Genomic DNA, 11917 nt, shown 5'->3' with positions numbered 1-11917 from the left:
TAGGAGAATTCATGCAGGAGAGAAACCTCACAAGTGTGATGATTGTGGCAAAGACTTTACTTCATGTTCACACCTCATTAGACATCAGAGAATCCATACTGGACAGAAATCTTACAAATGTCGGAAGTGTGGCAAGGTCTTTAGTCTGAGGTCACTCCTTGCAGAACATCAGAAAATTCATTTTTGAGATAACTGTTCCCAATGCAGTGAGTATAGCAAACCATCAAGCATTAATTGACACTGGAGTCAATCCAGCATTGACTTGAGTTTGTGTTGACTTAACATTGAATTCAACCCTTAATTGACATTCAAGTGTTTATGTTAAGAGGATTGTGCCAGGTGTGGTTTCTCACACCTGTAATCCCAGCACGGTGGGAGGCCAAGGCACATAGGTCACTTGAGGTCAGAAGATTGAAACCAGCATGGCCAACAGATGTCAGCCACTTTTCCCAGCCTGTTTTTTGATTCTTATTTTCTATTTTTCTTTTTTGAGATAGTACTTTTTAAAGAGATAGTACTTTTTTGATATAGTACTTTATAAAAGGGAGATCAGGCCAGGCACGGAGGCTCATGTAAGTAATCCCAGCACTTTGGGAGGCCGAGACGGGCCCATGACAAGGTCAGGAGATGGAGACCGTCCTGGCTAACACGGTGAAACCCCATCTCTACTAAAAATACAAAATATTAGCCAGGCGTGGTGGCAGGTGCCTGTAGTCCTAGCTGCTTGGGAGGCTGAGGCAGGAGAATGGTGTGAATCCTGGAGACGCAGCTTGCAGGGAGCCAACATCGTGCCACTGCACTCCAGCCTGGGCGACAGGGTCTGTCTCAAAAAAAAAAAAAAAGGATATCAAAGCTGGATGGTGGCTCATCCCTGCAATCACAACACTTTGGTAGACTGATGTGAGTGGATCACCTAAGGTCAGAAGTTCAAGAGCACCCTGGCTAACATGGTGAAACCCCATCTCTACTAAAAATACAAAAGTTAGCCGGGGGTGGTGGTGTGCACCTTTAGTTCCAGCTACTTGAGAGGCTGAGGCACAAGAGTCGCTTAAACCTGGGAGGTGGAGGTTGCCGTGAGGCAAAATTGTGCACAGCCCTCAGCCTGGGCAGTAGAGTCAGTCTCCATCTCAGAAAAACCAGCAAACAAAAAATATAAAAAAAAAAAACATTAAAAATGCTTTTGTTCTCATTGTTCAATAGACTTCCTTTTTTTTCCTTTCTGATTCCTCTTCATTTCTCTTTTTTTTTTGCAGTTTGAGTTTGAGATAAATCTTAGTTTTAAAAATTTTATTTCTTTCATAGTATATAATCACATCTGAAAGATGCCTTTGCAGCATCGTATAATCAGCTCACATCATTCATTTCTGTACTTGTATATTTTCCTGTTATTTTCCAGTTGACCCCAGAATTCATTAGATTAAAAAAAATATACAATTTCAAAATAGTTGCTGTTTGAAATTAGTTGCATCCAGTTCAGATCGAAGTCTGCATGCTTTCTAGTCTTTGTTATTAATTGGAAGCGTTTCATACCCAATGCTTAAGTTTGATTGTTTCAGTGTGTACTTGGTATAGATGTCAGTGACCTTTTAACTAAACATCAAAATGTAGTTTAACCAGTTAGTCTGTTTTTCAGTTTTCTTTCCTTATGTCATTTGTTAAAATCTTGAGCTGGGAGCTATTTATTGTGTGTTTCCCTCAAGGCCCTCTGGTCCATTCTGGAAAAATGTTGAAACATGGGCTGGAGTGGCATGGAGCGCTGCTCCAAAAGCACCCATGTATTCTTTTTCTTTTTCCCGAAATGGAGTCTCACTCTGTCACCTTGGATGGAGTGCAGTGGTGCGATCTCAGCTTACTGCAACTTCTGCATCCCGGGATCAAGTGATTCTCCTGCCTCAGTCTCCTGAGTAGCTAGAATTACAGGCACCCACCAACATGCCTGGCTAATTTTTGTATTTTTAGTAGAGACAGGGTTTCACCATGTTTGTCAGGCTGGTCTCTAACTCTTGACCTTGTGATCTGCCCGACTCAGCCTCCCAATGTGCTACCCTGCCTGGCCTCTGTTTTTTTTTTTTTTTTTTTCTTTTTCTTTTTTTTTTTTTGAGATGGAGTTTTGCTCTTGTTGCTCAGGCTGGACTGCAATGGTGTGCGATCTCGTGTCACTACAGCGTCTGCCTCCCGGGTTCAAGCGATTCTCCTGCCTCAGCATACCAAGTAAGTAGTTGGGATTACAGGTGCCCTCCACCACTCCTGGCTAATTTTTTGCATTTTTAGTAGAGACAGGGTTTCATCATGTTGGCCAGGCTGGTCTCGAACTCCTGACTTCAGGTGATCTGCCCACCTCGACCTCCCAAAAGTGCTAGGATTACAGGCGTGAGCCATTGTGCCTGACCACTCATGTATTCTTGATCGAAACAGTTTGCTTATTTCTTAGTTCTACAGTTGACCTTTCCCTGTTTTCAAGGTCAATAGCTGTGTGTTCACACTTCTGCATTTTATAAATGTTCCTGTGATTTTCCCGTAAGGAAGAATTAACTGTCAGGAATCAATGGCATCACAACCTTGCAAAAGAAGTTTCTTTAGCCCAGGTTTGTGAAAGAGGCTTCTCTAATTTTCCAGGATAAGGATGATAAGACCAACCCTTCCTATTAGCCCCTCCAGGCCCCCATGTAAGAATTCAGGCAAACCTTCTCACTCCTCTCAGACATTCTTAGGGTAACTTGGTGAAAATGTCTTGTGATCTGAGCCTCAGTGAGCCTCCCTGCAACTTGGCGATGAGGGGCTAGACCAGAAAAGCTCAACCCGAGTGACCCTGGCCCCTGAAATGATTTGCAAAATGGAATGCGTGTCTGGGTGTGGCTTTTTTTTTTTTTGAGGAATGCCCAGTTGTGATTAGAATTTTCAATGGGATGCAGTGCCCTCAAAATGAAAAACAAAAGCAGAAGAATGGAAGAAACAGAGGTGTAGACTCAGACACAGAGACCATCTTCGGGGCCTTTCTCTGGATGAGGACATCACAGCCAAATCTAAAGCAGGTCATGTCAATCCCTGGCAGGGAACCCTCCACCAGCTTCCTGTGTTCCCCAGGACAAAAGCCCAACTCCTCACTGTGGCTCCACAGCCCTGTGCCCAGGGCCCCTGCCAGTGTCCAGCCTCCTCCTGGGAGCTTGCCCTCATCTCATGAATCCCTCTGCCCCAGTCACATTTGCTTTTCTCTTTTCCCAAACATCAAAACCCTTCCTGTCATTGTCCCTGCTCTTACCCTATGTACGCTGTCCATTTCTCCTCCTTCAGATCTAGGCTCAGAGCTGTCTCCCATGCCCTCCCACCCCCGTCTGAAGTTCCCTCTGCCCGTCAGTCTGTATCATGTTACTCAGGTTTTATTATCTCTGCATCAATCACATCAGAAATGCGGTTTTTTTTTGTTTTTTTTTTTCTGAGACTGAGTCACTCTATCATCCAGGCTGTGAGTGCAGTCTCGTGATCTTGGATCACTGCAACCTCTGTCTCCTAGGTTCAAGCAATTCTTGTGCCTCAGCCTCCCAAGTAGCTGAGATTACAGGTGTCTGCCACCACATCTGGCTAATTTTTGTATTTTTACTTTTATTTTCTTTTATTTTTGAGTCTTAGTCTGTCACCAAGACTGGACTGTAGTGGTGAAATCTCAGCTCACTGCAACCTCCACCTCCCGGGTTCAAGCGATTCTCCTACCTCTGTCTCCCAAGTAGTGAGGATTACAGACACTTACCAAGCCCGGCTACTTTTTGTGTATTTAGTAGAGACAGGGTTTCACCATGTTGGCCAGGCTGGTCTCGATCTCCTGACCTCAAGTAATCAGCACACCTCGGCCTTCCAGAGTGCTAGGATTACCGGATGACCCACCACGCCCGGCCCATTTTTGTATTTTTAGTAGATACAGGGTTTCACCATGTTGGCCAGGCTGGTCTCAAACTCCTCAGGTCAAGTGATCCTCCCACCTCAGCCTTCTAAGTAGCTGCGACCACAGACACACAGACGTGCACCACCATACCTGGCTAAGTTTTGTATTTTTGGTAGAGATGGGGTTTCACCATGTTGCCCAGGCTGGTCTCAAACTCCTGAGCTCAAGCGATCTACCCGCCTTGGCCTCCTAGAGTGCTGGGATGACAGGCATGAGCCACCGCACCCAGCCTCTGCGTGGGGTTTGGTCAGGGCTGGGTCTGTGCCCTGAAGGGGAGTTCATTCCAGCCCAGCTCTCCACTGCTGCAGCTTGTGTGTGGACTCCTCCAGAAGGGAAGCGGGAGTTTCCTTGTACGAGTTTATCGTCCATGGTGAGGAGGGCAGCGGGGGGACTGTATTTGCTCAGGGTGAGGTCTCCTTTGTGTCCGAGCTCTGAGCCCAAGCTAAGCCATCATATCCCCTGTGACCTGCACGTATATATCCAGATGGCCTGAAGCAACTGAAGATCCACAAAAGAAGTGAAAATGGCCTTAACTGATGACATTCCACCATTGTGATTTGTTTCTGCCCCACCCTGACTGATCAAAGTACTTTGTAATCTCCCTCACTCTTAAAAAGGTTCTTTGTAATTTCCCCCACCCTTCAGAAGGTTCTTTGTAATTCTCCCCACCCTTGAGAATGTACTTTGTGAGATCCACACCCTGCCCGCAAAACATTGCTCCTAACTCCACTGCCTATCCCAAAACCTATGAGAACTAATGATAGTCCCACCACACTTTGCTGACTCTCTTTCCAGACTCAGCCCGGCTGCACCCAGGTGAAATAAACAGCCTCATTATTTACACAAAGCGTGTTTGGTGGTCTCTTCACACGGACATGCATTACACTTTGTATGTGTGATTGTGTTACAGGGAGGGGATGTGTTGATTCTGAGCAATAAATAACATTTTTAACATTCAGGATTGACTTCTAAAGACTTTTGTTACGTGAGGAAGAAACCTGGAAGAGGAAGAGGAAAGCAAAGGAGTCAGGGATGGCTCTTCCTCAGGTGAGATGATATTCTCGGTGGATTGTTCTGTCTCCTTCCTTTGAGAAATGCTGGGCCTTGGAGTTGGGAATCTTCTCTGAGTCTGAAGCATCCTTCCTGACAGGTTTGCTCACACTCACCCATGCCTTCCCTCAGTCCCTCTCATCTCGCCTAGATTTTATCTTTCATGATCCAGTGACATGAACATGGGAGAGGCTGCACTGGGCATGGTCCTGGGAAGGGCTCACACCCAGACATGGATGGAGATGGGATGAGGGTCCTGTGGTGTCAGTGCTGTTGGGCAGCAGGGATTGTTCAGGGGCCACATCTGGACGCTCTGTCAGCTCTCCGTGGACCAGGATTAGAGCAGCTGCCAATGGAAGTCACGTATTAATGTGCACAAAGTACGTCTAAATTCTAGAAAAGGAAACCAATAAGAAAAAATCTTTTTTCCCTGATTTTTTACTACATTTTTAGGTAATTAAGTGAGTTACTGTGTTTCTGACTCCAAAAATTGTACTAATTAGAATGGAAAGTTCATACACAGACATGAATGATAGAAGGTGTGTTATTCCATCATTAATTTAAGAATAGGAAATCAACCTGAACAATAGCAGGAGATTCATTCAACCATTCTTAGCACATTAAGCTCATGGAGACTGTGGGGTTACTGTGGAGAGGCTTGTGAAACAGGTGTTTTCGGTAAAAATGGTTACAATTTATTTTTTGAGATGGAGTCAGCCTCTGTCACCCAGGCTGGAGTGCAGTGGCATGATCTCAGTTTACTGCAACCTGCGCCTCCCGGGTTCAAGTGATTCTCCTGCCTCAGCCTCCCAAGTAGCTGGGGTTACAGGTATGTGCCTCCAGGCCCAGTTAATTTTTTGTATTTTTAGTAGAGGTGGGGTTTCATCATGTTGGCCAGGGTGGCCTCAAACTCCTGACCTCAGGTTATCCACCCACCTCAGCCTCCCAGAGTGCTGGGATTACAGGCACAAGCCACTGTGCTCAGCCCCACCAATTATTATTAAATATATATTTTGATATTTAAACATCACATGATGGATATATTTGTTTTCTAGTAAAACCCCGAGCAAAGCTGCAGACCCTTTGCCGCAAAGCATCTCCTTTCCCTGTCACGTCCTCCACCCTCCTTCCAACCTCACTGGGGAGCCGCTACTGGCAATTCTGTGTTAGGTGTCAAAGCAAGTCTCATACTCGTGTATTTCTGCATCATTATGAGACTTTAAAAATAATTCTGTAGTAAATTTAAAAAAAAATGTTTTATATTTATGTTTTTACTTTAGGATTTGGGCTACACATGAAGGTTTGTTACATAGGTAAACTCATGTCATTGAGGTTTGTTGTACAGATTATTCTATCACTCCAGTATCAAGCCCAGTACCAAATAGTTTTTTTTTCTTTTTTCTTTTTTTGACACTAAGTTTTGCACTTGTTTATTCAGGCTCAAGTATGATGGCATGATCTCGGCTCACTGCAACCTCAGCCTCCTGGGTTCAAGCAAGTCTCCTGCCTCAGCCTCCCGAGTAGCTGGCATTACAAACACATGCCACCACCACACCTGGCTAATTTTTGTATTTTTAGTAGAGGCAGGGTTTCACCATGTTGGCCAGGCTGATGTTTAACTCCTTATGTCAGATGATCGAAGCCTCTCAGCCTCTCAAAGTGCTGGGATTACAGGTGTAAGCCACTGTGCCCAGCCCCTAATAGCTATTTTTTCTCGTCTTCTCTCCTTCCTCCCACTCTCTACCCTCAAGTAGACCCCAGCGTCTCTTGTTTTCTTCTTTGTGTTTTAGTAAATATTTTACTTTGATATTTGATCCTGCTAGTTGCAAAAATTTACATGTTGTGAAGTTAGTAAACATGGCTAGCTTGCTCTTTGACATCTGCTTTGGAAATTGGCTGAATGACAACATGTGGGTCCTTTGTGATTTTTCCTTGTATAAGGAGTGCCATAGTGGCTGCCTCTGCACATGCCTGCATTCCTACAGATATCTGAAGCTTCCTCCAGGTCAGGCAGTTGAAAGGGTGATTGCTTCTTCTAGCATGGGGCATTTCCTGTTTTCTTAGATCTGACAAGATTCCCCCCTACCCCAACTGCCAAAGTGTCATTTTCTAGCAAGATGAGATTCCTCTTCAGTTAAACAAATCTTGCTACTTTTTATATTTTTAAAATCTTTATATATATATATATATATACACACACATATACACATGCACATACATATACATGCATATTTACACACATATATGTATATATTTTGAAAATCTGCTGGGTGTGGTGGCTCATGTCTGTAATCCTATCACTTTGGGAGGCCGAGGTGGGTGGATCACCTGAGGTCAGGAGTTCACAACAAGCCTGGCCAACATGGTGAAACCCCATCTTTACTAAAAATACAAAAGTTAGCCGGGCATGGTGGGGGGCACCGGTAATCCCAGCTACTCTGTGGCTGAGGCAGGAGAACCACTTGAACCCAGAAGGCAGAGGTTGCAGTGAGCCAAGATTGCATTACTGCACTGCAGCCTGGGCGACAGAACGAGGCCCTGTCTAAAAAAAAAAAAAGAAAGAAAAGAAAATCTGGGGAAAATGACAACTTTTTTTGTTAACATCTAGTTTCTTGTGAGTCTGTGTAGGTTTTATTATTTTGCGGACCTATATAAACAAAATGGATTTTCGTACTTTGAGTTATTCTGTTTTCATATATTTGATTTTATTTTGAGAGAAGGTCTCGCTCTGCCACTTAGGCTGGAGCGCAGTGGCATGATCTTAGCTCACTGCAACCTCCTTCAGGCTCAAGCCATCCCCCAGCCTCAGCCTCCCAAGTAGCTGGGACCACAGGTGCGTTCCACCATGGCCGGTTAATTTTTTTTTTTTTTGAGATGGAGTCTTGCTCTGTAGCCAGGCTGGAGTGCAGTGGCGTGATCTCGACTCACTGCAACCTCTGCCTCCCAGGTTCAAGCAATTCTCCTACCTCAGGCTCCCAAGTATGTGAGACTACAGTTGAGTGCCACCACGCCCGGATAATTTTTTGGTATTTTCAGTAGAGACGGAATTTCACCTTGTTAGCCAGGACGGTCTGGATTTCCTAACCTCGTGATCCACCTGCCTTGGCCTTTCAGAGTGCTGGGATTCCAGGCTGGTCTTGAACTCCTGTCCTCAGGTGATCTGCCTGCCTCAGCCTCATAGAGTGCTGAGATTACAGGCATGAGCCACAGTGCTCAGCCCCACCAATTATTATTAAATATATATTGTGATATTTAAACATCACATGATGTATATATTCGTTTTGTGGTAACGCTCCAAGCAAAGCTGCAGCTTAGGCCCTTGTCCATAAAGCATCTCCTTTCCCTGTCACATCCTCCACCCTCCTTCCAGCCTCCCTGGGGAGCCACTACTGTCAGTTCTGTGCCAGGTGTCAGAACAAGTCTTGTACACGTGTATTTCTGCATCGTTATGAGACTTTGGGAAATATTCTGCAGTAAATTTCACTCCCGTCTGTGAGAAGAGACCACCAAACAGGCTTTGTGTGATCAACAAGGCTGTTTATTTCACCTGGGTGCAGGCAGGCTGAGTCCAAAAACAGAATCAGCAAAGAGTGATAGGGGTGGGGCTGTTTTATAGGATTTGGGTACATAAAGGAAAATTACAGTCAAAGGGGGGTGTTCTCTTGAGGGCAGGGCCGGGGGTCACAAGGTGCTCAGTGGGGGAGCTTTTGAGCCAGGCTGAGCCAGGAGAAGGAATTTCACAAAGTAATGTCATCAGTTAAGGCAGGAACAGGCCATTTTCACTCCTTTTGTGATTCTTCAGTTACTTCAGACCATCTGGATGTGTACCTGCATGTCACAGGCGATATGATGGCTTAACTTGGGCTCAGAGGCCTGACATTCCTGTCTTCTTATATTAAATAATAAAACAAAATAGTGTTGAAGTCTTGGGGCGGCGAAAATTTTTGGGGGTGGTATGGAGAGAGAATGGGTGATGTTTCTCAGGGCTGCTTCGAGAGGGATTAGGGGTGGCGTGGGAACCTAGAGTGGGAGAGACTAAGCTGAAGGAAGATTTTGTGGTAAGGGGTGATATTGTGGGGTTGGTAGAAGAAACATTTGTCATTTAGAATTATTGGTGATGGCCTGGATATGGTTTTGTATGAACTGAAAAACTAAACAGAATAAGAGAAGGAGAAAAACAGGTATTAAAAGACTAAGAATTGGGAGGACCCAGGACATCCAATTAGAGAGTGCCTAAGGAGGTTTAGCATAGCCTTGCCGGCAAAGATTATTTATTTACTTTAAGAGTTAAGAGTGGTGGTTTGGGGATAGCACCAGGAGATACCAGCTGTGATGGCTTGGAGAAACAGTGTAAACTGGCAGTGTAAAGAAGAGCAGGGCATTTATGAGTAGTTGAGAAGGGTGAATAGGAGTATGACTAGACAGAAGATAGGGATGACAAGTTTTTTAGGGCACATTCCAAGTTGCTCTGGTGTCTGGAATGATACTGGGGCCTAATAAAAAGGAGCATTCACACAGGAGTTCAAATGGGCTGTACCCCGTAGCATTTCAAGGACAGGCCCTAATTCTGAGGCGGGCAAGTGGTAAAAGTATTGTCCAGTCCTTTTTAAGTTGGTGGCTGAGCTTGGTAAGGTGTGTTTTTAAAAGACCATTAGTCCATTCTGCCTTTTCTGAAGATTGAGGACGGTAAAGAGTATGAAGGTTCCTCTGAATACCAAGAGCCTGAGAAACTGCTTGGGTGATTTGCCTAATAAAGGCTGGTCCGTTATCAGACTGTATAGAGGTGGGAAGGCCAACTTGTTGGGAGCAAGCCCCCCAAAAACAAAATCTCTGCAGCACTGTAACATGTTCATAATGGTCCTAACGCCCATGCTGGAAGGTTGAGGGTTTACGGGAATGAGGGCAAGGAACACCTGGCCAGCCCAGGGTGGAAAACCACTTAAAGCCATTCTTAAGCCACAAACAATAGCATGAGAGATCTGTGCCTTAAGGACATGCTCCTGCTGCAGTTAAGTAGCCCAACCTATTCCCTTAATTTGGCCCATCCCTTCGTTTCCCATAAGGAATACTTTTAGTTAATTTAATATCTATAGAAAGAATGCTAATGACTGGTTTGCTGTTAATAAATGCGTGGGTAAATCTCTGTTCAGGGCTCTCAGCTCTGAAGGCTGTGAGACCCCTGATTTCCTACTTCACACCTCTATATTTCTGTGTGTGTGTCTTTCATTCCTGTAGCACCACTGGGTTAGGGTCTCCCTGACTGAGCTGGTCTCGGCAAGGGGCGTAACTTTGTGGGGGCTCGAATCCAGGTTGAAGGGTCACCGGAGTGACAGTTGGAATGGAAAACTAGCTGGAGGACACCCAAGTACTCTTAAAGCAATCCCTGTGGTGAGTAACAAGAGGAGCTCGGAAGCCTCAGGGTAACAGTGGGACAGGTGTGGGGTCTGGTTCGTTCCACCTTGGAACTTATTCACAGTTATGATGAGGAGGAAGTGACAGAAGAGGTTACAGAGCAGGTGTATTTGCCAGCTAAAGCTAAAGCGGCAAAAGAGGAAGAGGTTTGTCCCTACCCTTCTGCAGCCCCCCATTATTATTTTGAAGAAAATGACCTTCCAGATCTTTCTTTTCTGGAGAACACTGGGTGAAAAGGAGTTGCCCCAGTGACTGTTTGAGCAGTGCCTCAAGCAATTGCTCTTAGTTCTATTCAGGCAGGAATTCAGCAAGCTAGAAGAGAGGGTGATTTAGAGACTTGGCAGTTCCCTGTTAGAATACACCACCCAGATCAACAGGGAAATATTACAGCTACATTTGAGCCTTTTCTTTTTAACTTACTCAAAGAATTTAAACAAGTTATACATCAGTATGGACCAGGTTCTCCTTCTGTAATGGGACTGTTAAAGAATGTTGCTGTTTCCAGTCGGATGATTCCTACTGACTGGGACTGTCTTACTTGAGCTTATCTAACTCCTGCTCAGTTCTTACAATTTAAAACTTGGTGGGCAGATGAAGCTTCCATTCAGGCTGCTCCCAATACCCAGGCCCAACCTCAAATTAATATAACTGCAGACCAACTTTTGGGGGTTGGTGGCTGGGCTGGCTTAGGTGCACAAGTGGTCATGCAGGATGATGCCACAGAACAGCTTAGAGGAGTGTGCATTAGAGCTGGGGAAAAAATCACTTCATGTGGAGAACAATACCCTTCCTTTAGTGCTATGAAACAGGGACCAAGAGAAGCATACGTTGATTTTGTAGCTTGGTTACAGAAGTCTCTTAAAAAGATGATTGCAGATTCAGCTGCTCAGGATATAGTGTTGCAGTTATTAGGTTTTGACAATGCTTTTTTTTTTTTCTTTTTTTGAGATGGAGTCTCACTCTGTAATCCCAATTGCCACGCTGCTCTGTGACCTATTAGAAGGAAAGCACATTTAGTTAATTATATCAAGGCCTGTGATGGTATCGGAGGTAATCTGCATAAAGCTGCCTTGTTGCCACAGGCAATGGCAGGACTGAGAGTGGACAAAGGAAATACTCCATTTCCTGGCGCTTGTTTTAACTGTGGGAAGCATGGTCATACTAAAAACGAATGTAGAAAAAATCAGCGAATCAGGCCACCAGATAGGGGAAAAAAGAAAACTGCTGATCCTGAAATATGTCCAAAATGTAAAAAAGGAAAACATTGGGCTAATCAGTGTCCCTCTAAGTTTGATAAAGATGGGAATATGATTTCGGGAAATGCCATGAGGGGCCTGTCCTGGGCCCCATTCTAAACTGGGGCATTTCCAGCTCAGACCATTCCCTCACCCCTGTACAACGTCTGTCCCCCGCCATAGCCGGTAGTGCCACAGTAGATTTATGCTGCATAAAAGCTGTGAGACTTCTACCTGGGGAACCCCCGCAAAAGGTCCCAACAGGAGTCTGTGGACCCTTGCC

This window comes from Gorilla gorilla, chromosome 20 (genome assembly GCF_029281585.2).
Source record: "Gorilla gorilla gorilla isolate KB3781 chromosome 20, NHGRI_mGorGor1-v2.1_pri, whole genome shotgun sequence".
Lineage (NCBI taxonomy): Eukaryota > Metazoa > Chordata > Mammalia > Primates > Hominidae > Gorilla > Gorilla gorilla.
This window is presented reverse-complemented; position numbering follows the sequence as displayed.